The 25,553-nt window shown below is 39.2% G+C and overlaps 1 protein-coding gene and 1 pseudogene across 1 annotated transcript in view; both read left to right on the forward strand.

Moving 5' to 3' along the window:
• Nucleotides 1–25,553, forward strand: part of SLC16A2 (solute carrier family 16 member 2) — a 121,189-nt gene that overhangs the window by 58,724 nt on the left and 36,912 nt on the right. The window lies entirely within an intron of this gene.
• On the forward strand, nt 7,409–8,024 carry LOC129518627 (60S ribosomal protein L10-like; annotated as a pseudogene).

Below are 25,553 nucleotides of genomic sequence, written 5' to 3' on the forward strand. Positions count from 1 at the left end.
TGCCTTTTCCAGAGTGTCATATACTTGAAATTATATTATATGTAGCCTTTTCAGATTGGCTTCTTTCACTTAGTAATATGCATTTCATTTAGTAGCATGTCTTTTCCTGTCTTGATAGCTCATTACTTTTTAGTACTGAATAATATCTCATTATCTGAATACACCCACAGTTTATCAACTCACCTACTGAAGGACATCTTGGTTGCTTCCAAGCTTGGACAATTATGAATAAAGCTACTATAAGCAATTGTGTGCAAATTTTTGTGTGGACATAGGTTTTTTGAATCTTTTAGCTAAATACAAGGAGCGTAACTGGAGGGGATCATGTGGTTAGATGATGTAGTTTTGTAGGGAACTGTTAAATTTTCTTCCAAAGTGGCCATACCATTTTGTATTGCCATCAGTAGTGAATGAGAACCTGTTGTTCCACATCCTCACCAGCATTTGGTGTTGTCAGTGTTTTGAATTTTGGCCATTGTTATAAGGGTATAGTGCTATTTCATTGTTGTTTTTATTTGCAATTCCCTAATTGACACATGATGTGGAACATCATTTCATAGGCCTATATGCCATCTGTATGTCTTCTTTGGTGAGGTATCTGTTAAGATCTTTTGCCCATTTTTTGATTGGCTTGTTTACTTTCTTATTGTTGAATTTTAAGTGTTTTTTGTATACTGTGGATTAGGAACTGTCCTTTATCAGATATTCTTCTGCAAATATTTTCTCCCAGTCTGTGACTTGTTTTCTCATTCTTGTGATAGAGTCTTTTCAGAGTAGAACCTTTTAATCTTAATGAAATATAGTTTATCAATTCTTTCTTTTATGGATTATATAAAAAAGTCATTAACATATCTGAGGTCATCTAGATTTTCTTCTACATTATTTTCTAGAAGTTTAAGAGTTTTGCATTTCCATTTTTAGGTATATGATTTTTTAAAAGATTTTACTTATTCACCCATGAGAAACACAGAGCAAGAATCAGAGACATATTCAGAGGGAGAAGCAGGCTTGCTGTGGGGAACCCAATGATAAACTCGATTCCTGGACTGGGATCATGCCCTGAGCCGAAGGCAAACCCTCAGCCACTGAGACACCCAGGCATCCCCTATGATTATTTTTGAGTTAATTTTTATGAAGAATGTAAGGTCTGTGACTAGATTAATTTTCTTTCTTTCTTTCTTTCTTTGCCCATGGACGTACAGTTCTAGCATTTTTTTTTGAAAAGACTATCTCTGTTCCATTGTATTGTCTCTGCTTCTTTGCCAAAGATCAGTTGACTATATTTATATGGGCCTATTTCTGGGCTCTACTGATCTATTTGTATATTCTTTCACCAATGCCACACCATCTTGATTACTAAAGCTTTATAGCAAGTAAGCCTTGAAGTTGGGTAGTATCAGCCCTCCCACTTTGTTCTCTACCAGTTTTGTTTTTAAAAGATAAAGAAAATAATTTTATTATGGATTAAGCATTAATCCAGATTATGATGCCTACATCATAGGCAATCCACTAAGACTGCAAAGACAAAAATGAATCTTGCTCTTTTATATAGCCAAGAAGATACAAACTATTGTATCCTTTTTCTCAAGATAAACAATAACTTGTCCTCAAGTAAGAGGACTTAACAGCATCATTTGTCACATATAGTTCTTCCAAACTTTACTTGGTATTTGGGGTATTCTCTTTCATTTCATGTTGGCTATTTGCAGTCCTTTGCCTTTCCATAAAAACTTCAGTCATATTGTCAACAGCCACAAAATAACTTGCTGGGATTCTAATTGAAATTGCATTGATCAAGTTGGAAGAACTGACGTGTTGAAAATATTGAATGTTCCTATCCATGAACATGGAATATCTCTCCATTTATATAATCCTTTTATTTCTTTCATCAGAGTTTTGTAGTTTTCCTTATATAGATCTTGTACATACTTTTAAAGATTTATACCTAAGTATTTCATTTTGAGGGGTGATAAAGTAAGTGGTAGTGTGTTTTAATTTCAATTTCACTTGTTAATTTTGGAAAACGATTGACTTTTTTTAATAAATTAATTTTTTATTGGTGTTCAATTTACCAACATACAGAATAACACCCAGTGCTCATCCCATCAAGTGTCCCCCTCAGTGCCCGTCACCCATTCACCCCCACCCCCCGCCCTCCTCCCCTTCCACCACCCCTAGTTCATTTCTCAGAGTTAGGAGTCTTTATGTTCTGTCTCCCTTTCTGCTATTTCCCACACATTTCTTCTCCCTTCCCTTATATTCCCTTTCACTATTATTTATATTCCCCAAATGAATGAGACCATATAATGTTTGTCCTTCTCTGATTGACTTATTTCACTCAGCATAATACCCTCCAGTTCCATCCATGTTGAAGCAAATGGTGAGTATTTGTCGTTTCTAATGGCTGAGTAATATTCCATTGTATGCATAAACCACATCTTCTTTATCCATTCATCTTTTGATGGATACCGAGGCTCCTTCCACAGTTTGGCTATTGTGGACATTGCTGCTAGAGGATTGACTTTTTTATGTTAACCTTGTGCCCTGCAGCCTTGCTATAATTGCTTATTAATTCCAGGAGTTTTTTAGTCTTCCTTCCCCCCCAAGTTTTTATTTGAATTCCAGTTAATTAAATACAGTGTAATATTAATTTCAGGTGTAGAATTTAGTGAGCTATCACTTATAACACTCAGTGCTCATGACAACATGTGATCTCCTTAATACCCATCACTCATTTAACCCATCCCCCATCCACCTCCCATCCAGCAACCCTTAGTTTGTTCTGTATAGTTAAGAGTCTGTTTTATAGTTTGCCTCTCTCTTTTTCCCCCATGTTCATGTTTTGTTTCTTAATCCATTGAGTGAAATAATATCATTTTTGTCTTTCTCTGACTTATTTCACTTAGTATAATACTCTAGCTCCATTCATGTTGTTACAAAAGGAAAGATTTCATTTTTATGATATATATATATATATATATATATATATATATATATATTAGATCTTCTTTATCCATTCATCAGTCAATGGACATTTGGGCTCTTTCCATAATTTGGCTATTATTAATAATGCAGCTATAAATATTGGGGTGCATGCATCCCTTTGAATCAGAATTTTTGTATTCTTTGAGCAAATACCTAGGAATGCAATTGCTGGATCATAGGGTAGCTCTATTTTTAACTTTTTAAAGGAAACTCCATACTATTTTCTAGAGTGGCCACACCAGTTTGAATTCCCACTGACAATGTAAGGGAATTCCCCTTTCTCTGCATTCTTACTAACATTTTTTGTATCCTGTGTTATTTTAGCCATTCTGACAGGTGTGTGGCTACTATCTCATTGTAGTTTTGATTTGTATTTCCCTGATGCTGAGTGATATTGGGCATCTTTTCGTGTGTCTGCTAGCCATCTGTATGTCTTTTTTTTTTTTGAAAAATCTCTATTCATGATTTCTGCCCATTTTTAAATTGGATTATTAGGCTTTGTGGAGTTGAATTTTCTAAGTTCTTTATATATTTTTGATACTAACCCTTTATTAGATATGTCATTTGCAACTATCTTCTCCCATTACTTATGTTGCTTTTAGTTTTGTTTTTGTTTCCTTCACTGTGCAGGAGCTTTTTAATATTGATGAAGTCCCAATAGTTTATTTTTCCTTTTATTTCCTTTGCTGAGGAGATGTATATAGTAAGAAGATGCTATGGCCAATGTCAAAGAGTTATTGCCTCTAGGATTAAATCCTCTAGGATTCTTATGGTTTCCTGCCTCACATTTACATCTTTAATTCATTTTGAATTTATTTTTGTGTATGGTGTAAGAAAATGGTCCAGTGTCACTCTTTTTCATGTTGCTGTCCAGTTTTCCCAACACCATTTGTAGAAGAGACTGTCTTTTTCACACTGGATATTCTTTCTTTGTCAAAGATTAATTGACCATATAGTTATGGATTAATTTCTGGATTTTCTATTCTGTTCCATTGATTTATGTCTGGTTTTATGCCAGTACCATGCTGTCTTGACCATTACATCTTTGTAATATATCTTGAAATCCAGAATTGTGTTGTCTCCAGCCTTGCTCTTCTTTTTCAAGATTGCTTGGGCTATTCAGGGTCTTTTGTTGTTCCATATAAATTTTAGAATTGTTTGTTCTAGTACCATGAAAAATGCTTTTGGTATTTTTATAGGATTGTTTTAAATGTGTAGATTGCTTTGGGTAGTATACACATTTTAATAATATTTGTTCTTCTGATCCATGAGCATGGAATGTCTTTCCATTTCTTTGTATCATCTTCAATTTCTTTCATCAGTGTTTTATGGTTTTCTTTTACTTCTTTGGTTAGGTTTATTCCTAGGTATCTTATTGTTTCTGGTGCAATTGTAAATGAGATTTATTCCTTAATTTCTCTGCTGCTTCGTTATTGGTGTATAGAAATGCAACAAATTTCTTGGGCAGCCCTGGTGGCGCAGCGGTTTAGCGCCGCCTGCAGCCCGGGGTGTGATCCTGGAGACCTGGGATCGAGTCCCGCGTCGGGTTCCCTGCATGGAGCCTGCTTCTCCCTCTGCCTGTGTCTTTGCCTCTCTCTCTGTGTCTCTATGAATAAATAAATAAAAATATTTAAAAAAAGAAATGCAACAAATTTCTGTACATTGATTTTGTGTCCTGAGACTTTACTGAATTCATACATCAGTTTTAGCGTTTTTTTTTTTTTTTGGTAGAGTCGTTCAGGTTTTCTATATATGAGATCATGTCATCTGCAAGTAATTTTACTTTTCCCTTGCCATTGTGGATGCCTTTTAAAATTTTTTGTTGCCTGATTTCCGTGGCTAGGACTTCCAGTACTATGGTAAATAAGAGTAGTGAGAGTGGACATCCTTGTCTTGTTCCTGGCTATAGAGGAAAATCTGTCAGTTTTTCCCCACTAAGAATATTAGCTGTCAGTTTTTCATACATAGCCTTTATTATGTTGAGGTAAGTTCCCTCTAACCCTACTTTGTTGAGGATTTTTATCATAAATGGATGTTATACTTTGCCAAATGCTTTTCTGCATCTATTGAAATGATCACATGGTTCTTATCCTTTCTTTTATCGATATGGTGTATCATGTTGATTGATTTGTGAATATTAAATCACCCTTGTAACCCAGGAATAAATCCCACTTCATCATGGTAATGATTTTTTTAATGTATTGTAGCATCTGATTTTATTGGGAATTTTTGCATCTATGCTCATCATGGGTATTGACTTGCAGTTCTCTTTTTTAGTGATGTCTTTACTTGGTTTTGACATCAGGGTACTGCTAGACTCATACAATGAATTTGGAAGTTTTCCTTTCTTTTCTATTTTTTTTGGAATAGTTTGAGAAGAATAGGTATTAACTTCTCTAAGTGTTTGGTAGATTTTGCACATGAAGCTGTCTGGTTCTGGACTTCTGTATGTTGGTAGTTTTTGATAACTGGTTCAATTTCTTTGCAGGATATCAGTCTGTTCAAGTTTCTATTTATTCCTCTTTCAGTTTTGTTAGTTTGTATGTTTCTAGGCATTTATCCATTTCTTCCAGGTCGTTCAATTTGTTAGCATATAGATTTTTATGAAAAACTCTTAGAATTGTTTGGATTTCTGTGGTGTTGGTTATTTCTCTTCTCTCATTTGTGATTTTATTAATTTAGGTCCTTTATCTTTTCTTTTTGATAAGTCAGGCTAGAGTTTTATCAATTTTATTATTTTTTTTCAAAAAACTAGCTCTTGGTTTCATTGATCTGTTTTATTGTTTTTTAAGTTTCTACATCATTTATTTCTGCTCCAATCTTTATTATTTCCTTCCTTCTGCTGCCTTGAGTATTTCTCTTCCTCCAGGTGAGTTAGTCTCCGATAAAACCCCTATAGTTTAGGCTCTAGTAAAATTGTTTCTGCTGAGAGCAGACCTTGTTAAGAAGAACAGAATGCTCTGGTGTGTTTCAAAATGGCTACATTTTCCCTTCTCCTACCAGAAGCAGGAAAGGCTTTTTCTTCAGTCTTCACTGTGAGAATTTTGTAGAGCTGTTGAGGTAAAATTTACAAAATGTTCCCCCCCCCCCGCCCATCATGGGCCCCTCCTGGAGTTTTTAGGTCTCATACTTTCTCACACTGAGCCTCTAACAATTTTCCAGTTACAGTTTAGGTTTTCCAGCCATGCTGCTTGTTCCACAGAGGTGTCAGCTCCAATAAGGTGTGATTCTCTGTATTCAACTGTCTTTATAATTTTTGGTACAGTGATTTGCCCTGTGACCTCACTTCTCTGATGGATCTAAGAAACATTTGTGATTTTTCAGTCTGTTTAGCTTTAATTAGAGTGATAAATGACTTCTAAGCTCCTTATGAGCCAGACCAGAAGCCCTTTGCCTATTTTTAAATAGGTTATTTCTCTTGTATTGCTGAGTTGTCAGTGTTCTTTATATATTCTGTATATTCAACCCTTTTCAGATAAGTGGTTTGCAGATATTTTCTCCCATACTGTGGGTTGTCTTTCCTATATTGCTGATGTTCTTTCAAGCACAAAAGTTTTAAATATTTTATTGTGGCAAAATGCACATAACATAAAATTTGCCATTTTAACTATTTTAAGTATACATTTCAATGGCATTAAGTACATCCACATTGTTTTGCAATGATTAGTACCACCCAAAACTAGAACTTTTTCTTTTTCCCAAACTGAAATTCTGTACCCATTAAACAATAACTCACAATCCTCTTCTCCTGAACCCCTAGCAACCAACATTCCACATTTTGTCTCTATGAATACTCTATATAACTCCTATAAGTGATGTCATACCTTTATTCTTTCATAACTGGTTTGTTTCACTTATCATAATGCCAGCAAAGTTTATCCCTGTTGTAGCATGTGTCAGAATTTTCTTCTTTTTAAAAGTTCAGTAATATTCCATTGTGTATATATCACATTTTGTTGATACGTTCATCTGTTGATCGACATTTCGATCATTCTATCTTTTGGCTATTGTGTATAGTGCTGCTATGAACATAGGTATACAGATATATGTCCAAGTCCATGCTTTCAATTCTTTTGGGTATATGATTTTAAAAGTTCTTAATTTTTATTAAGTCCAATTTATCCATTTCTTTCTTTTGTGCTTTTGTTATCATATCTAAGAAACCATTGCCTGAACTGAGGTCATGAAGATTAACTCCTATTCTTTCTTCTAAGAGTTTTACAGTTTTAGTTCTTACATTTAGGCCTATGTTTCATTTTGAGGTCATTTTTGTATATGGTGTGAGGTAAGGGTCCAACTTAATTCATTTGCATCCAATTGAATCACCACCACTTGTTGAAAAGACTATTTTTCACTCTACTTTCCTTTGGTGCACACTGAAGGTTTTGGTGTCACCATGGAGCACTGTCCATACTGGTGTTACCAGTATTGTAAAAACAAATAATATCCCAGGTCTCCCTTCTGTAGAGGTGCCCCTGATGCTGAGATCCACATCTTTGACCTGGGGCAGAAGAAGGCAAAAGTCGAGGAGTTCCTACTATGTGGGCACATGGTATCACATGAATACGAGTAGCTCTCCTCTGAAGCTCTGGATGCTGCCCATATTTGTACTAACAAGTACATGGTGAAAAGCTGTGGCAAAGATGGTTTTCACACCTGAGTGGAGTTCCACCCCTTCCATATCATCTATATCAACAAGATGTCCTGTGCTGGGGCTGACAGGCTCCAGAAAGGTATGCAAGGTGCCCTAGCAAAGCCCTAGGGTATAGTGGCCAGGGTCCACATTGGCCAAGTCATCATGTCCATCTGTATCAAGCTGCAGAATACGGAACATCTGACTGTGGCCCTATGCAGGGCCAAGTTCAAGTTCCCTGGCTGCCAGAAGATCTACATTTATAAGAAGTAGGTTTTTTTCTAAATTTAATGTGGACAAATTTGAAGACATGGTGGCTGAAAAGTAGCTTATTGTCAGTGGTTGTGGGGTCAAATACATCCCTAATCATGGCCCTCTGGACAAACGGCAGGCTCTGCACTCATGAGAACCTTGGCACTACCCCCTCTTTATTCATGCCCACCAATAAATCCTACCTCATGTCAAAAAAAGACTATTTTTTTCACACACTGAATTATCTTGGCACTTTCAAAAGCAATCAATTCACAATAAATGTGAATTGTTTTTGGACTCCCAATTTTATTTCATTAATAATGTGCCTGTCTATCCTTATGCCAGTACTATATTGTCTTGATTACTGTAGCTTTGTAGTATGTTTTAACTCTGGAAGTGTGAGTCCTCTAACTTTGTTTTTCTTTTTTGAGTTTGTTTTGGCCATCTGAGTCTCTTGCATTTCCATACAAATTTTAGAATCAACTTATCAATTTTTGCAAAAAAAAGCAGCTAAGATTTTGATAGTAATTGTAATGAACCTGTAGATCAACTAAGAGAAAGTTTCATTTTAACAATATTAAATTTTTTGATCTATGAAGAAGAGATGTCTTTCAACTTGTTTAGGTTTTCTTTAACTTCTTTCAACAGTATTTTGTAGTTTTCAGAGTGTAAGTTTTATACTTATTTTGTTAAATTTATTCCTAGCTAATTTATGTTGTTTCATGCTATTGTTAATGGAATTGTTTTCTTAATTTCATTTCACATTGTTTATTGTTATTACAGAGATGTATCATTGATCTTTGTATACTGCTCTTGTATCCTACAATGTTGTTGAACTAATTTACTAGTTCTAATATATATTTTTCAGGTTCCTTAGGATAAGATCATGTAATCTGCAAATAGAGATAATTTTATTTTTTCATTTCCAATTTGGATGTTTTCTATTTCTTTTTCTTGCCTAATTGGCCTGGCTGGAAATTCTTATTCAGTGTTGAATAGATATGATGACAGCAGATATCCTTGTCTTGCTTCTGATTTAGGGGGAAAGCAATTAGTTTTTCACCAATAAGTATTATATTAGCCTTGGCTATTTCATAGGTGGCCTTTATCAGGTCAAGGAAGTTCCCTTCTATTTTTATTTATTGAATACTTCTATCATCGAAGAATATTGTGTATTTTCAAATTCTTTTTCCTGCATTTTTTTAAATGATCATGTGGTTCTTGTCTTTCGTTCTGTTGATATGATGTATTACATTAGGTGACTTTCAGAAATTAAGTCAACCTTGCATTCCTGGGATAAATGTCACTTGGTCATGGTGTACAATCTTTTTTACATGTTACTGTATTTAATTTGCAAATATTTAGTTGAGGATTTTGCATCAGTATTCATGAAAGGTGTTGGTCTTTAGTTTTATTCTCTTGTAATATCTTAGGCTGGCTTTGGTATCAAGGTAATACTGGGCTCATAGACTGAGTTGGGAATGCTTCCTTCTATTTGGGAGAGTTAGTGAAGACTGGTACTAATTATCCTTTAAATGTTTGATACAATTAATTAATCAGTAAAGGGATTTTTTGAGAAAGGGAGGAGTGTTTTAATTACTAATTCAATTTCTTAATGTATCTCTTCAGATTTTCTATTTCTTCTTGTATCAATTTTGATAGTTTGTGGTTTTGTAGAAATTTGTCCATTTCATCTAAGTTATCTAAGTTAGTGGCATATAGTTGTTGATAGTATTCCCTTGTGCTCCTCTTATTTCTGTAAAGTTGTAGATATCCCAGCTTTATTCTTTTTTAAAAAAAGTTTTTATTTATGAGAGAGAGAGAGAGAAAGAGAGAGAGAGAGAGAGGCAGAGACATAGGCAGAAGGAGAAGCAGGCTCCCTGCAAGGAGCCAGATGTGGGACTCGATCCCAGACCCTGGGATCATGCTCTGAGCTGAAGACAGATGCTCAACTGCTGAGCCACCCTGGCACCCCCCAGATCTATTCTTAATTTTACTAATTTGAATCTTTTTTTCATTTTTTTGGTCAATCCAGTTAAAAATTGTCAGTTTTGCAGATATTTTTTAAATAACCAATTTGTGGTTTTATTGATTTTCTTCATTTTTTGTTGTTTATTATTTATATCTCTTGTAGTCTTAACCTTTCTTCTACATAATTTGGGTTTAGTTTGGTCCTCTATTTCTAGTTTCTTTAGCTGGAAAGCTAGGCTAGTGACTCAAGATTATTATTTTTAAATTTTTTATTGAGCTAAAATTCACCTACCATAACATTCATCCTTTAAAGTGTAAAATTTGGTGCTTTTTGTATATTTTTAATGTTCCAACGATTACCATATCTAATTCCAGAACATTTTTTTACCCCCAGAAGATTATATTTAGTAGCAGTATTTCCCCTAGCTCCTTTTTCCTCTGTCTCTAGTGACCAGTAATCTACTTTCTGTCTCTATGGATTTTGGACATTTCATAGAAAAGATTTTTTGTTGACAATTTTTTCTTTTCACTACTTTGACTATGTCATCCCACTATTTTCCAGCCTCTATTATTTTTGGTAAAAGTCAGCCATTAATCGTACTGAAGTTTCTCTTGTCCATGATGAGTCATTTTTTTCTCTTGTTGCCTTCAAAATTTCCCTTTGTTTTTAGCATTCTACATCTTTACTGTGGTGTGTCTGGGATGTCTCTCCTTGTGTCCATCCTACCTGTTATTTTTAAAAGCTTCCTAGATGTATAGATTAATGTTTTCTTCAAATTTGAGGAGCTTTCATTATTTCTGATTTTTTTTCTGTCATTTTCTCCCTTCTCTTCCTACAATCTCATTGCATGTATATTGCTGTTTTTAATGATGTCCCACATTTCTCTGAGGCTCTGTTCATTTTCTTCATTCTATATTCTCAATCCTTTTTCAATTTGCATAATATATATTGATCTACCTTCAAGTTTGCTGATTTTTTCCTTCTCCCACCTCAAAACTACATTGAGCTTCTCTTTTGAATTTTTTATTTCACTTACTGTGCTTTACAACTCCAGAATTCCCATGTAGTTCTTGTTAAAAGTTTCTTTCTCTTTATTGATATTCTCTATATGATGAGACATTATTATTATGATACATTCTTTTAATTCTTTAAGCATGATATCCTTTAGTTGTTGAACATATTTGTAATAGGTGCTTTGTCTTTTAAGCTCAACATCTGGCCTCCTCATGACAGTTTCTATTGTCTGCTCTTTATCCCTATTTATGGATCACACTTTACTATTTCTTTGCATGTTTCATGATTTTTTTGTTGAAAACTGGACATTTCAGATAATATATTGTAGCAACTCTGGATACTACTACTGACTTTTCTGGACTTGTTTGGTGAAGTCTCTTTCCTGCAGTACATGGCCCTATGTTGCTCCCCAGAAGTAGCTGTAGCCTTGGACATGCACACAGCATTACTACTACTGTGGTTTTAGCGGGGCTCTCTGCTTCTTTCATGGAGATCCCCATTTAGCTTCTGGCAAATCTGTCTCCAGTGGTATCACACCCAGCTATTAGCCTATGCTAATTGCTGCTTAATTCCACCATTGTGTTTTTAATGATGCCCGTGGGCATAAACTGTTCCACAATCTGATCCAATTAATGTTGTAGTCTATTGCAGGGGCAGGGTATTATCAGTCTTTGAGGCTTGCTTAGATCCTAGAATCCTTCTTAGATCTTTCTGTGCTTTTTTTTTTCTATTACATTTCTAGCTAGTCTACCAATCTACAGTTGCTACTAGAGTCATGGAGCTACCAGTTCCCTCTTAATTACTCACCACCAAGACCTTTATTGTTTCTGAAAATACCCCCAGGGAAGAACTTTTCCACATAATATTAGTCTATTTAGGGAGAACTGAGGTGCTCTCCATTCTTAAAAACCTGTCTTTCTTCCAGGCAGAAATTCTGCCCCACTGCACTTGAGCTGGAGGTGGGGATACCAGTCCCACATCTCCCAGAATGACACCCCTGCTCTGTAAGCAAGGTGCTGGAAACAATGATAGCTGCTGCTTTTCTCATCTTGACTTAACCTAGCATGGAAGCTCCACCCTATGAGTGAGATGAGGCTGAGGTAAACAAAGACACAATATTTTTGGCCAGCCACACTAGGAGAAGCTAGGCCGGTTTCCGTAGTGTAGTGGTTATCACGTTCACCTCACACACTAGGAGAAGCTGGGTGGTAGAAAGACTTTCCAGACCTTTTGGCTCCACCAGTCTAGAATAAAGCTTCTACAACAAAGAACTAGAAAGTAAGGTTAAGATTCTAGCATCTTACCTTTCCAGGGATCAAACTGTATGTAGCTCAGTACTAGATGATGGAACTGCAAGTTATTGATTACACCCACCCAGAATAGAGCTTTCATCACACTGAGCTGGATGTGGGCAGGGACAAGAAAACTCATGCTTCAAATGCCACAGACTCTTGCTGTTCTTACAAAGATTTATTAGTTTCTTGAATAAATACTGCTTCATTTGTTGTATGACATTAGGACAACATTAATTAAATTTAATGAAATTTAACAGCTACAGTTACTTCACTAGAAAATGGGATTACAGAGCTCATCATACCCCTCATTTCAAAACTGGAAACCTCTCTGTTAGGTTTGTAAACAACCTTCAGAGTAATTTATTTCCCTCTGACCTGATACGCTGTCCTGGGCTAGGAGGTATCCACCTGAGCAGGATGGTGAAAAAGCATGGACTCTGGGAGATGAATTGATCCAGGAACTCTATAAATTTGTCTATTCTAGTGGCCCATCCCCTAAGGAGGCTAAAGATCAGACTGAGAGTGGGGGACCAGAGGGCACCAGTCACCATAAGTCTTCCACCAAGGCTGTCCCCCAAGAAGTGGCAAGAGGTGGGGTATGAGGCTCACAAAAGAGACACACTACAGGTCCCTACAGCAAGGCAGATTGGACTAGCTCCCTTGGCCCTTGAGGGAAGAGCCACAGTGAGACTGACTTGGGCTACAAGGGACAGAGTACTTTCTAAGGGTAAGGTACAGAAAGGGCTATCCCAGGAAGAAGTAGCTCTCTGTCATACTGAGGTTATTACCTAAGCAGACAGGTGTGGAGGGGCCTCTGGCATTCAGCAAGAGGTTGAACCCCAGAACCCCTGGGGGCCCTGTGGACGCTAAAATACTCTGATCCTCCCACTTTTTGGAGGACGAACCCTGCCCAGTCCTGTCTGGCCTGGTCAGGTGGTTCAGAAGCACCCCAGGGACCAACAGCCCTTTCCTGAGGTTTCAAAAAGGAGCAGCATTAGCATTGATTAGTGCTCTAATTGGCATTTTAATTGCCAGTCTCACTCTCTTCTTTTAGGCTTTATAGTGAATACCTGGTGCCTAATCCTCTCCCTATTCCTGCCACCCCTCTTCTCCCTGGAGATCAGCTCAAAGTTGTGCCTCATCTTCCCTTCACCCACCACCCACATCCCCCAACAAAGCCTGGAGGCCTGGATGAGCTTCTCCATGGCATCTGCATTGCACTTTCTCTCCCTCCCCCTGCCAGTGAGCTCAGGAAATTGGTTTTAATCCACCAGCTCTAGTTGCTTAGCAACAGAAAAGCCTGCTCCTAGCAACCAGAAGCCACAAAGATGCTGCAAAAAGAAGGGGTTGTCTGAGCCCTGCTCAGCTCCTGACTGCTGGCCTCCCTGATGTTTTTCTCATCGAATAGAGACACCACCCTTCCTTTCTCAGATGCCAGGTCTTGAAAGGCTGATCTCTGGGGCAGCTGCCTTGACCTCACACACCCCCCCCCATTTTTCCTGCCTGGAGCCTCCCTGAATCCCACCTCCAAGCCCAGCAGAAGACAGCCCATGATCACAGTAGGGTGGCTCTAGGAAGTACCCTCACCTTCCAGTGACCAGTGACAGAGATCACTGGCTATGTAGGTTCCTCCAGGCTGGCCTGGTGGGTGGGAGTGGGATGGGCCAGGCTCCTTTGACTCAGGGTGAGAGCAGTTGCTGCCCTGGGTGTAGGGGGCTGTGTAATCCCAGCCCACCTGAGTCTGAGGGGAGACAAGGGACCATACACAATAACTCCCTACTTCTAGAGGTCAGAAAACTGAGAGTCAGATGGGCTCAGATCTGCACAACATTTCAGTGACAGTTGGGTCTGAACCAATGCCAGAGCACAAGGCTCCCCAACACAGTCAGCATGCGTGAGACTGCCAGGCTACTGTGCAGCACACCAGGCTTCTGCTTCCCCTCCTCAAAAGACAGTGAGGACAGGGTTGTCCACCATGAAGAAGAAGCCTTCTGCCCTCCTGCCTTTTGGGATGGCCTCAGCTCAGGGTGATGATCAGTACAGATTTTCCGTTTGACAAGCTGCTTTCCTAGAATGTTTTAACATAATAAGAGTTCAGGAGCATCCCCCAGGAGAGAGAGGGCTGATCAGAATTATGACTCTGTGGGTGGGGGCTAACTGGCATCTTAATCTCAGATCTCACTGGACTTCACAGGAGATACACATGCATGCATTCATCTACCCCTTCTGTAGGGCCTCAAGCTCTAACAGCGGGGCTGTCCCCTAGAGGGGAAAGTGGGGGCTGTGGGAAACTGGCATCGGACAAGGGACCCCCATCCCCATTTTTCACCCTGAGCCAGGCTTCTAGGCAGGGACAAGCCATCCCCTGGGCAACTTCTTTCTACCTCCCCCCCTTCTTGCTTCTCTCCCTCCCTCTCCCCCTTTGTCTCTCCCAAGAAAAGGGCTTCTGGCTTCCATTGCCTGGCAACTAGACTGCCACAGGCTGAGAAGAGCAGCACAGATGCTGCCTAATGAGGGGGCTGAAACAAGGGGCAAAATCTTTGTCTCTCGTCCTAAGCCTCTGCCAGCACTGCCTCTGGTGCTCACAAATTACACATTTTCTTAAATTTGTGATGGCTGTGCTCTATAATGAAAAGCCTTCCAAAGTCAGACAGATAACCCCATTTGGATAAATACCTCCTTAATCCACTGTTTTTCTATTTCATGTTTAAAGCCTTTTGTTATGGAAAATTTCAAGCCTACACACAAGTAGAATAGCATAATGAGCCCTCTTGTGCACACCACCCAGCATCAACAATTATTAACTCCAAGCCATATTGTCACATCATTGTATCTGCAAGCGTTCAGCATGTGGCTTTGGAACATTAGGATTATCTTTTTAACATAACTACAGCGTTATTTTTTTATTTTTTACAGTGTTATTTTATAAATTAATTTTTATTGGTGTTCAATTTACCAACATACAGAATAACACCCAGTGCTCATCCCGTCAAGTGTCCCCCTCCGTGCCCGTCACCCATTCACCCCCACCCCCCGCCCTCCTCCCCTTCCACCACCCCTAGTTCATTTCCCAGAGTTAGAAGTCTTTATGTTCTGTGTCCCTTTCTGATATCTCCCACACATTTCTTCTCCCTTCCCTTATATTCCCCTTCACTATTATTCATATTCCCCAAATGAGTGAGAACATACACTGTTTGTCCTTCTCCGATTGACTTACTTCACTCAGCATAATACCCACCAGCTGGACGGACCAGTTCCAGGGGAAGTCAAGGGACTTAAAGTCTACAGAAATACTCCCCCGTGGTTTTTTTTTCTTTCTTTTCTTTTTTCTTTTCTTTTTGATTTCTGATTGCTTCCCCCACCCCCTTTTTTTTCACCTTTCTTTCTTTTTCTTTCCCTTTTTCTTCTCTACAGTGTTATTTTAAAATAATTAACGATAAACCCATAATATCATCAAATACCCTATCAGTGTTCAAACGTTCAAATGTATCATCAATATCATGAAGGATTGGTCTTTTTTTTAACAGTTTATTTGGGTCAGGATCTAAATAAAATCTATACATCAATCTATACATTCCACTTTCCGAATATTGTAGGGGAGGAAAAACTTTTCTTCTACTCTCTTAAACTCAGTAAGTGAGATATGTAAATTAAGCCTATAAAACACAGACTAACAGGAGGGGAAAACCAGGGTTTATTTCCATGTGCAACCTCCATATACATGGCAAAAACTGAGTGATCATAACTCAAAGGAGTGATTGGAGTTTGGTGCTTATATGCCATCTTACTAGGTGAAGGCTAGGGGAGAAAGGCACTTGCTGGAAAACAAATGCGTTTTTAGAAAGATAAATGAGTTTTCAGGAGAACAAACAATTGATAGGAAGATTTGTGATAGTGTTTGTCTCTACATATGTGAATGGTCTTTCTGTCTCCTTCAGAGCCAAAAGATTCTCCTTGGAGAAGAGATTTCAGGTAGATTTTATTCACAGTCTACCTTCTGGGTGTAGATGGCCTGAGAAGGAATTTATGTCTGCCTCATTTCCCAGAAGTTGCTGCTTTTAGCCAAATACGGGAAGCCCCAAAAAGGATTTCCCCCCTGTTATTTGTTGAATCTCACGTGTCTTTGGCTAAAAAATAATCTTTATACCAACTCTAGGGTTCCAAGTGGGTCCCCACAATATTCCAACATAAGAAGGAACTTAAATTACCCTGGAAACAAACTATTGACCCCTAAGCTCTTCCTAGACTTCCTATGAGCTCTGCCCTGAGCTGTGTGAGGCCTCCTTAAGATGAGGAGACTGAGATTCAAAGTGGTGAAATGAAGAGCTCAATGTCACACAGCTAATGAGGCACGGAGCCAGGTCAATAACTCATGTCAAGAGTCCGAACTCCTAACTGTATGTGTCTTGACAACCATACTCTGCCACCCCCACCTGTCCTGCCTCCAAAGAGGTAAGAGAAGCTTTAGGAAGGAGTCAGGGAAGGCCTCCCCTGACCACCTCTTAATCCAAGTACTATCCAGGATCTGTGAAAGACCCATGCAATCCCACCTCCTCTGACAGCACTGGCCCATTTCCTTTCTCCCAAGTATCTGCCATTGGGCACATGTGCCTCAGTCTCCCACTCACTCAAAAGCTCCTGAGTGCAAGGACCTTGGCTCTGGATATTGGTGACCTGCCCCAGCTGAGAACTCACCCAGAGGCATTCGGAAGGTCCTCCCCAAAGGGAGGGCCTACCTACTGACTGCCTGAGTCAGAGACCTTCTGGAGGATAGGTGTGCTAGAAATACAGTGAGTCTTTGGGAGAAGAGATCCTGGACCCCAGGAAGGAGCAGCCATCAGACACTGCAGAGTGAAAGTGGTCCCTCTTGTCCTCAGAGAAGGCAAGGCAGTGTCCAGGGAGCAGCCTGGGCCCAGGCACCCTGAGAACAGGGGCCTTTGGCCTCACCCCTCCCTCTTATAAACCATTTACTCTCCGAAGGCATCAGGGAGTCTTCATCTGTGCAGCAAAGATACTGTTGGGCTGTCTTGTGGTTGTAGGAGCCCTCAGCTTGGAGCAATGAAATGTGCTCTGGCTGGTAAACCTTGATGGCAGGTCTGCGTCTCTGCTCTTTCACTTTGCTGCTCAGTGACCCTGGGCAGGCAATTTCCTCCCTGTTGGTCTTTATTTCCTTATCTATACAATGAAGGGATTAGACCAGATGATCTCTAGGGACCCACTAGCCTCCACATTCCTGTGATCACCAGGAAAGGGAAACCCACAACTCCTTGGTAAATGGCTACTGATCTTTATTATCTTTACAGTCAGGAAGATCTTCCTGTCTGTTTCCTACTGTCTCTGAGCCTTGGCTCCTCTGGCAAGGCCCAGGTCTGGATAAGCATCTTCACTGTCCTGGAAGTACCTGGGTGGGCAACAGGCATTTTCATGGAATAGAATGCACAACTCAAGTCACAATGGTGGGAGAGTGGGGTCTGGAGCCCTGCAGTCCCTGCTCCCAACCCCAGACGTGTTCAGGAGGCAGCCATGTTCAGACATCATGGAGATGAATAACTGTGACACTGATTAGCTCCTTGCCCAACCTCCAATTTCCAACCTCCAATGTAGCCCAACCTCTCCATTTTCTAGACAAGGAAAGAAAGACTTGTCGAAGCTCACAGAGATCTAGGGCAAAAAGGAGCTTGGAGTGGGGAAGAGCTGGGGACCTCCTCAGGAGGTATCTTTCCTGGTGAAGGGTGGAGATGGTGAGGAAGAGAGCCAGTCCGCAAGGAGCAGAGTTGTGGCATAAACGAAAACCAGTTTGTGAAGCCCACCATCAGTGAGCTCCTGGGGGAACATGCATACACCCACACCCACACCCACACACCATAGGAGAAGAGGTCACAAACATGTCTGACTACCAAGCAGCTGAGCTGGGGCTCTAACTTGACCACCCCACCAGGAGCCACTGAATCTCCCAGCTATTTCATTTATTCAACAAATGGTGACTAAGTTACTGGGACCAAACTGTGAACAAGTGGGACATGGTCCCTGCCCTCTCAGAGTTTCCAACATAGCTAGGCAGGCAAGTGCTCAAGAGGAGATTCCAACCCAGGGAACTAGTCCCAGGCTCAAGGAAGCCAGGAGCTGTGGGAGCCCACCAGAGCCCATCTCAGGGGCTCAGGGGCTACAGGCACTGTGCTATAGGCACTCCCTGGCTGTGCTCATTTCTAGAAGAGTCAGTTCTGGTTGGCTGGGAAGGTAGCCATGGGGAGAAACTGATCTCCCTTCTTTAGATCAGGCAGGCAGACTAAAGAATGTGGATGACCCTCAGGGAACTTTTTGTTATCTCCGTAGGAACTGGACAACTTCTGGGGCTTGGAGGAGAGGTAGGGCCTCCTTCTTCAGGTAGGGGCTCTCAAAGTAATGGGTTGGGGCCCCAGAGCTCACTGTTGAGTCTTCCGAGTAGAAGTTGCATATGAACTGGGACCCCTTTCTCTTTAGTGGTTGTGGTGATGTGAAGTGTGGGTTGTGGGACTCAAGCGTCAAAAGTTAAATTATTGTGAAAAAGAAATTTGCCCTTGCTCATTCTCAAGTCATTTCCCTCTTCAAACCTGTGCCTGTGATTCAGTTCCCATTGATCCTGACAATTAATACAAAGGGCACTGAGCAAAGGTGCCCCTTTTTTCCACTCTTGCTGCTCTTCTATTTGTGTGGAGGGAAGTGTCACAGGAAGCAAAGGGGAGGGGAGTTTGGAAAGTGTCCTGTGGATTCTATATTTACTGAGCTCAGTGACATGTAGAGATGTTTAAGTGAAATTTTCGTGGAAAAAATAAGGAAATGCCTTGTTTTAGCTGCTTGGTCATTCCTATTATTTGGTTTCTGGGTCTTTCTGTTTTCAGGCTGTTTTGTAAGTGCTGAGTTGTTACGGAGCTGTATATTTTCCTGGAGCAGAAAAGGGAGGGCTCTCTTTTCCCTTGGGCCTCTCCTATGCCAGACTTTCCATCGATGTGTAGGTGCTCTCTCTTTGCCACTGTCACTGGTGTGGGGCCTGTGCCCGTGGAAGACAGCCAGCCTCCATTCCTTTGAGGTCCAGAGCTTCACATTCCTTCTCTCTTCCATACTAAGTTCTACCCATGTCAGACTTTGAATCATAGGAGAGCACTGATTGGTGGTATCCAGTCCCTTCTTACTAAGAGCTGGGATCCAAGGCCTAGAGGTCACAGTGCACTTGCTCTTGTCCCAGGTATCAGAATTCTGTGTACCTCTATTTCACTCAATTATTAGTAATTTAATGCAGTGCTTATCACAGAATTATGTTCTGGAATAGAATGCACAGACCTGTTGGATCTCAAACAATTATCAACCTCGTTATAATTCTAAGCCTATCCCTTGTACCTTGTACACTTTATTTCTAAGATAGACAGAGTTTCAGAGAAGGGAATTCATTTGCTCAAAACTCCATGGCAATCAATTGCAGAATTGAAACTCATGTTTCTTAATAATAGGTATCCTTTATAAATTGAATAGCTGGAAGTCCCAGTTTATGAATGTTCTCCCATTTTAATTATTGGAAGAAAATTTCATGTACCCATTAGCATGATTTGGATGATAAATTATGTTCTCCACCTATTTAAGTACTATTCATTTTACTTTATGTTCTCCACGTATTTAGTACTATTCATTTTACTTTGTATGCATTATTTTATATTATCCTTATAATAACTTTATGAGTATTATTACCTTCATTTTATGGAGTAAGATAATTAATTAGAAGGGGTTATTTTACTTGCCTGAAGGTATATAGAAGTTAAATGATGAGGCGAGGGCTATGCACTCAATTGTCAAGACTATTGTTTAGTGTCTTCAGACCAAAATCTCACCAGAGAGGCCTGGAGCTATGTATAGAACAGCTGCTTGACTTCAACTTAGGCCCTTTTGGAGGTGTATTAACCTCAGCTGGGCAGACAAGGCAGAGAGGATGCCACTCAGTGTAGGAGGGGGCAGAGTGATACTCTCCTCAGGCCTGGTGGCAAAGAACACTTTAAGGGGCAGCTGATGACAATAGCACGAGCCAGTTGAGTAGGGTGGTTGGAAAGGGTGCACCTGTAGCGCCTTGAACAAGGAGGGCAAGGGGCAAAACCCTAGTGCTGCTGCTGTCATTTCTGGTGGGCCCCATCTCTGCTTTAGCTCCCTTTGGGTTTAGTTCCCAGGAAAACCAACTTTATAGAACTGTCTCCCCCTAGATAAATATCACCTCCTAGCCAGAGGAGACTGCTGAGTGGTACTGGAAACACCTACTTCCCACTCTGCCCTCACATGTTCCCCTTCTGCAGTCTGGCACTGAAGACTGCAAAAGTTCATCCTGGACAGAACCAATTCTCTTCTACCAAACCTTAAACTCCAAACCCATAATTAGTCTTTTGTGTACAATCTTTATTTCTGAAGGAGTTTGTCTTGGCATGGGGACCACCTCCTCCAAAAATCGCATGTCTCAATAAACAGCTCCTGTTCTTCTTCACCTTGCTGTTCACTAGCTTGTTCACCCTGCCCCAACCCTGCCCCTTGGGGAACACCACCCACATGAAGAATGGAATAGCTTGCAATAGGAGCTGAATAGCCTGGCTTTTACTGATACCTGCTGATCCACCAAAACCCACCAGGCAAGGATCCTTAGCCAAATCTCAGACCGGCCCCTGGCCCACTGCATGGAAAGAGCCCTTAGTGTCTTCTATACACCCCAGCCTTGGACCTGAGGGTAAGGCCTCAGCCACTTTCTTTGAAGTTTTCTTGAAATCTTGTCCATCCTCCAGGGTAGGAGGATCCAAGGAACATCTTCAGATCTTATGTCCAAGACTATCCGAGATGTAGGTACATGCTTAAAGTCGTGGAGTCCTTTTCAGGTCTCTCTTTCCCCTCTCCAGAAAGAGTCCCATCTCTTTTTAGTATCCCAAGTCTTCCTGTACTAGAAAAATATAATGTGTTACTATAGGCTCTGGCACTAACAGATTAGTAACTTTGGTAATACACTTTAATCTCTCTGGGCTCAGTTTCTCCATGCATAAAATGAGGATATTGGTTTAAATGAGCACTAAGTGTTGTTATTATAAACTTCTGTATATATGATTAAAACTTAAGTCTGCTCCCATTGGCAGGTCCCCAGTCTAGGCGCTTTCCTACTGTCCCCCCAAAACACTGACACCAGCCTCCTCAAGGATGGCTTCTAATCCTGCCTTCACATCCTTATGGGCACAATGACCATGTCTATCTTTCTAAAATTCTGCTTGACATGTGGGGGCTCTCTAGTACCTAAAGATCTGGGTCCTTTTCCTGATACTGTCATTGGAACCTCTCTATACTCAAAGTTGGAGAAAGGCTTAGGATGCATCCATTTTGTGGGACTTTCTGGATATTATAAAATGAAAAATAAAGTCAAAATATGTTATCAGAAATTGTGGTACTTTTGAAATACTTATATTTAACAACTAAACATTTTAACATACATCACTCATATAAAATGCAACATATACCATTCACAAGATAATTATTTAATAAGGTCTTTATTGAAGACCTTTTCTGAATGAGAGCTCTATCCTAATTGTCCTTCTGACTTCTTCCTCCTGCTATCCCTACATTCCACAATGGACCCTGACAATGGACAATACTAGTTGAACCAATCCAGAACTCCCCACTTGACAGTGCCTTTGAATTACCAAAGCTGGCATTTAGGATCACTAGACAGGCTCCCTTTACATGTGTATTAGCCTCCTGCTTGGACTGGTCAGACCTTTGACTCTGCATTGCTCCATAGCCACCTCAGCCCCTGGTTTCATGCCAAAATCCTGGCAAGGTATTAGTCAGTGTTAGTTTTGTGGCTGAAGACCAATCAGGGTAGAAATGTGTTTACAACTCTGCTTATGTTCCTTCTCTCTCCTCACTCCCTTCAAAGACACTACATAGCTTCTACAAAAAGATAAGAGTTAAGTTTTGAAATATGTATACATCATGAAGCCATCACTAGATTCAAAATAATGATATATATCTATTATCCTCAGAAGTCTCCTTATCCACGGGAAACCATTGCTCTTCTTTCTGTCATTACAAAAGTGGTCTTTTTTTAGTCTGGCTTCTTTCACATATCACAATAGTTTGAGATTCATCCAAGTTGTTGCATATATCAATAGTTCAATCCTTTTTATTGCTGAGTACCATTTCCTGGCATGGATGTGTTTATCCATTTACATATTGATGAACACTTCATTTGGTTCTAGTTTTTTATTATTTACTATTATATTCATTTCTTTTGGGTTGCTGGGTCATCATAACTCCATTTTTAACTATTTGAAAAACTAACAGAGTGATTGCACTATTTTACATTCCCAGCTGCTGTACAACTGCAGCTAAGAGTTCCAGTTTTTCCAAATCCTTACCAACAGTTGCCATGTTCTGTTTTTTAAAATTTTAAGTATTTTGGGCAGCCTGGGTAGCTCAGTGGTTTAGCACCACCTTCAGCCCAGGGTGTGGTCCTGGAGATCTGGATGGAGTCCCACTTCTGGCTCCCTGCCAGCCTGCTTCTCCCTCTGCCTGTGTCTCAGCCTCTCTCTGTGTGTGTCTCTCATGAATAAATAAATAAATAAATAAATAAATAAATAAATAATCTTTAAAAAATAAAATTTTAAATATTTTAATAATTGTGTAGTGGTACCACATTGGGCTTCAATTTGCATTCCCCTTATGACTGATAATGTTAAGCATCTTTTCATGTACTTGTTAACCATCTAAGTATCTTCTTTGGTGAAGTGTCAGTTCAAATATTTTGCCTATTTTCAATTGCAAATAATTTCATATTTTTGAGTTTTGAGAATACACACTGGATATAAATCCTCTTTTATCAGATATATAATTGGCAGATATTTTCTCTCAGTTTGTAACTTGTGTTTTAATTCTTTTAAAAGTGTATTTGAAGAGTAAATTTTTAAATTTTGTTGGAGTCAATTTTATGTATTTTTTTTATAATTTGGCTCTTTCTGTTCTATTTAAGAAATGAACGCCTCACCCAAGGTTACTGTGACTTTCTCCTGTTATCTAGAAGTTTTATAGTTTTAGGTCTTATATTTAGGTCTATAACCCATTTTTGAGTTCATTTTAAAGTATGATATGAAGTCACAGTCCAACTTCACTCTTTTCATGTGGATATTCAGTTAACACAGCACCATTTGTTGAAAATATTATTTCTCTAATGAATTGTTGTGACAGTTTTGTTGAAAATCAGCTAGTTAAAATATGTGTGGGCCCATATCTAGACTCATCATTTTTTACTAGTGATTTACACATCCATCTTTTACCATGTCTTGACTGCTGTAACTTTATAATCTTGAATTCAGGTCATTGTAAGTCCACCAACTTTGTTCTTCATTGTCAAAAATTTTCCCCCAATTTTATATGCTTTCCATTACACATAAATTTAAGAATCAAATTACAAAGAAAAACCTTGCTGGGATTTTGATTGGGACTGCATTGTATCTATGGAATAATCTGGGAAGAATTGATAGTTTAACAATAATGAGTCTTCTGACTCATGAACAAGATATATCCCTCTATTTATTTAGGTCTTCTTTAATTTCTGTCATCAGCATTTTGTAATTTCCAGTATAGAGGTCTGGCACATATTTTAAAATCAAATTTGTAAGTATTTCAAGTTTCTGATGATATTATAAATGATATTTTACCTCTATTTTTAATTATTCATTGCTAGTATATAAAAATACAATTGGGTTTTGAATGTTGGCTATGTATCCTATGAGCCTGTTTAACTCACTTATTAGTTCTAGTAGCTTTCTTGCAGTCTTGAATTTTCTAGATAGACAATCATGTTGTCTATAAATAGAGGTAGTTTTACTTATTTCTAATTTGTATGTTTTCTATTTCTTCTTCTTGTCATACTGCACTGATGAGAACCTCCAGTACAATGTTAAATATAAGTAGCAGACAACTTTGCCTAGTTCCTAATCTTAAGGTAGAAGATTTTAGTTTTTCACTAATTAATATGATGTTAGATATAGGTTTTCTATAGTTGCTCTTTATCAGTTTGAGAAAGTCCCATTTTATTACTGGTTTGCTGAGAGCTTTTATATTGAATGAATATTTAATTTTGTCAAATGTTTTTTTTTCTGCATCTATTGAGATAATTATAGTCTTGTTATAATGGCATACTGCATTGATTAATTTTTAGATGTGAAGTAATCTTATATTTCTGAGATAGATACAACTTGATCATGTTTTATCCTTTCTACATGTTGTCAGATTCAATTTGTTAAAATGTTGTTAAGGGCTCTGCAACTATATGAGGGACATTCATCTGTAGTTTTCTTGTGATGTCTTTATCTGATTCTTGTATCAGGTAATACTAATACTACTCATAGAATGAATTGGAAAGTGTTTTGTCTTCTATTATTTTTAAGGGTTTGTGTAGAATTGGCATTACTGTTTCCTCAAATGTTTCTTTTTTTTTATAAATTAATTTTTATTGGTGTTCAATTTACCAACATACAGAATAACACCCAGTGCTCATCCCGTCAAGTGTACCCCTCAGTGCCCGTCACCCATTCACCCCCACCCCCCACCCTCCTCCCCCTCCACCACCCCCAGTTCATTTCCCAGAGTTAGGAGTCTCTATGTTCTGTCTCCCTTTCTGATATTTCTCACACATTTCTTCTCCCTTCCCTTATATTCCCTTTCGCTATTATTCATATTCCCCAAATGAATGAGAACATACACTGTTTGTCCTTCTCCGGTTACTGTGGCCAAGTTAAAAAAGGGTGTTGCCTGAGTTCTTCTCTGGGATTTTGATGGAATCTTGTCTCACATTTAGATCTTTCATCTATTTTGAGTTTATCTTTGTGTATGGTGCAAGAGAGTGGTCCAGTTTCATTCTTCTGCATGTGGATGTCCAATTTTCCCAGCACCATTTATTGAAGAGACTGTCTTTCTTCTAGTGGATCGTCTTTCCTCCTTTATCGTATATTAGTTGAGCATAAAGTTCAGGGTCCACTTCTGGGTTCTCTGTTCTGTTCCATTGATCTATGTGTCTGTTTTTGTGCCAGTACCACACTGTCTTGATGAACACAGCTTTGTAGTACAACCTGAAATCTGGCATTGTGATGCCCCCAGATATGGTTTTCTTTTTTTAAAATTCCCCTGGCTGTTTGGGGTCTTTTCTGATTCCACACAAATCTTAAAATAATTTGTTCTAAGTCTCTGAAGAAAGTCCATGGTATTTTGATAGGGATTGCATTATACGTGTAAATTGCCCTGGGTAACATTGACATGGTTCTCAAAATATATCCTCAAATGTTTCAAATTCACCAGTGAAATCATCTTGATTACCCTCTCTATGATTTTTTTTAAAGTGGGCTCCATACCCAAC

The sequence above is a fragment of the Nyctereutes procyonoides genome, unplaced genomic scaffold, assembly GCF_905146905.1.
Source record: "Nyctereutes procyonoides isolate TBG_1078 unplaced genomic scaffold, NYPRO_anot_genome, whole genome shotgun sequence".
Lineage (NCBI taxonomy): Eukaryota > Metazoa > Chordata > Mammalia > Carnivora > Canidae > Nyctereutes > Nyctereutes procyonoides.